This window comes from Pyrus communis, chromosome 11 (assembly GCF_041283825.1).
Source record: "Pyrus communis isolate YQ-2024b chromosome 11, ASM4128382v1, whole genome shotgun sequence".
In the NCBI taxonomy this organism is placed as follows: domain Eukaryota; kingdom Viridiplantae; phylum Streptophyta; class Magnoliopsida; order Rosales; family Rosaceae; genus Pyrus; species Pyrus communis.
Genome location: NC_142575.1, coordinates 22,595,384 through 22,598,390, shown reverse-complemented (window position 1 = coordinate 22,598,390; position 3,007 = coordinate 22,595,384). Strand labels below are relative to the sequence as shown.

General features: G+C 37.6%; 1 pseudogene; it reads right to left on the bottom strand.

Moving 5' to 3' along the window:
- Positions 1-527: 527 nt before the first annotated feature.
- Positions 528-2,150, bottom strand: LOC148693101 (uncharacterized; annotated as a pseudogene).
- Between the last annotated feature and the right edge of the window lie 857 nt (positions 2,151-3,007).

Sequence of the window (3,007 nt, the reverse complement as noted above, 5' to 3'; positions counted from 1 at the left end):
GGAAGGGTAAAGAACTAACAAGTTCTACTTTAGATTTATCAACTTCAATTCCATTTTCAGATATGATATGCCCTAGAAATAATCCATCTAAAACCATGAAATGACATTTTTCCCAATTTAAGACCAGATTAGTTTCTTGACAACGTTTTAAAACTAGGGACAAATTATGTAGACATGTATCAAAAGAATCACTATAAACTAAAGAATCATCCATGAACACTTCAATTATTTTCTCAATCATATCAGAAAAGATACTTACCATACCTTTTAAATATGGCAGGGGTGTTGCAAAGTCCAAACGGCATCCTCCAATATGCAAATGTGCCAAATGGACATGTGAAAGTCGTTTTTTCTTGATCCTCCGGAGCAACTGCAATTTGATTATATCTAGAATATCCATCAAGAAAGCAATAAGGAGAATGACCAGCTAACTTTTCTAACATTTGATCAATGAATGGGACTGGAAAATGATCCTTGCATGTGGTGTTATTTATCTTCCGATAGTTTGTACAGACTCTCCAACTATTTTACACACGTGTAGGCATTAGCTCACTAGCTTCATTCTTAACAACTGTGACTCCGGATCGCTACAGAACTACTTGAACAAGGCTCACCCACTTGCCGTCTAAGATAGGATATATGATGTCAACATCAAGAAGCTTGATAACTTCTTTCTTGACGACCTCCATCATAAGTGGGTTCAAACGGCGTTGAGTTTCCCTTGTAGGTTTTGCACCTTCCTCTAGCAGAATCCCATGCATACATATAGCTGGATTTATACCTTTGATATCTACAATGCTCCAAGCTATGGTAATTTTATGATCCTTCAGTACTCGAATCAGTTTCTCCCCCTTTTTTGATGTGAGTTGTGACGATATAATGACCGGTAATGTTTCATCCTTTCCTAAAAATGCATACTTCAAATGTTTAGGAATTGGTTTGAGCTCTAATTTAGGTGTCTGATCACAGATGAAGAGTTTTTTCATTAGAAGTAGGAAGAGAAATAAAATAGGAAGAAGACTTACCACGAATTGGTGAAAAAGACTCAAGGGTTGCCACTGTCTAGATTAATTCTTCTTCAAAGTGCTCAGAATAATTAAGATTTCCATGTGTAATGCTACGCACTAACGCATTCTCTAAATTATCTTGTCTCACACCTTCATTAAAACAATCATGCATAAAATAGTCAAACGCATCAATAGAAAAACAAGATTCAAAATCACTAGGGTACCTCATAGCATTGAAGATTTTGAACTTGGCGTTTTCTCCATCAATTTCCATGGTTAAGGTACCATCATAGACATCAATCTTCATACGTGCCTTTCTAAGGAATAGTCTTCCCAATATAAGAGGAAGTGTAATAGGCATAAGGTCATGTTCCATCTCAAGAACAAAAAAAATGAGCGGGAAAAATGAGCTTATTCACTTGCACAAGTACATCCTCCAATAGGCCTTTGGGATATCTATTTGAACGATCTGCCAACTGGATTACTACCTTTGTTTCCTTCAAGTCTCCAAGGTTTAATGATTCATACACTGAATATGGCATCAGATTGATGGATGCCCCCAAATCATACAATGCTCTAGCAAACTTTTTCCCTCCAATTACACATGGAATGGTAAAGCTACTGGCATCCTTCAACTTCCGGTGGCAGCTTTCTTTGCAAAACAGCTGATACTTCCTCACTTAATGCCATAGTTTCTTGATCATTGAATCTCCTCTTATTCGTACAAAGCTCTTTAAGGAACTTTGCATACTTGGGCACTTGTTTTATGGTATTTAAAAGAGGTAAGTTCACTTGGACTTTCCGGAAAGTATCCAAGATTCCCTTATCAGTTTGCTTTTTCTTAGACTTCATAAACCTACGAGGAAAAGGAATAGGGACACATGAGTTAAATGAATTTTGAACTTCTTTACTTACCTTATCAAAATCATTTTTGTTCAATTCTGTGGCTTTAAGAGACATTTCAGTTTCTGTTGAAGCCTCATCTTTCTCAAGATTATTTGTATCTTTTCTAGTCCTCTTTTGCATCTTTCGCTGCTCAAAAACTTCTTTTCCATTCCTTAAAGTCATAACATTCATCTACTCCGCATTTGGATTCACCACAGTTTGGCTAGGCAACCTTCCTGGTTGGTGTTGTTGCCCCATCAAACTTGCTAATTGACTCATTTGGCGCTCAAGGTTGTCAATTGCTTTATCTGTTTTTTGTTGATCAGATTGAGTAGATTTAGCTAAAGAAGCAATTAAATCCTCAAGAGACTTACTTGGAGCTTGATGTTGTTGAGGCTGAAATGGTGTATGGGGTCTTGCTTGAAAGAAGCCAAGTAGACAGTTATAGTTGTTAGGAACAGATTGTTATCCATTGTCTTGATTGTTCCACTTTAAGTGTGGATGATCGCACCACCCCACATTATAGTTGTTAGAGTATGGATCATACTTTTGCCTTTGTTGCCCCTGAAGCCCTTCTAACGCATCAGCTTGCTCAAGACCACCTTGATCCATCAACGAAGGGCACATGTCCGTGGCATGTCCTATCATTGAGCATACACTGCACAAGTGTTTTGGAGCCACCATAACCTGTTGCACAAGATTAGTCAAGTTAGCTAATTGTAATTCAATACTAAAGTTAGCACTTACCTCATTAACTTTTTTAAGAGGTAGCTCATCTCTCCCTCCAAATTGTCATGTGTTGCCAGCAATGTTCTTTAATATTGCCTTAGCATTGGTTGGTGTCTTGTCCATGAATGCTCCTCCACTTACTGCATCAAGCATTACACGATCAGTACCACACAATCCTTCGTAAAAATACTATATTAAAAGACGCTCTGAAATCTAATGATTAGGACAAGATGCAACCAAATGTATGAATCGCTTATAGTAGTCTCCAAATGGCTCTCCATGTTGTTGTCGGATTGCACATATGTCTTTCCTTATGCTTGCAGCTTTTGTGGCCATAAAATATTGCTCCAAGAATGCTTGCTTCACCTAGTTCCATGTGTTCATTG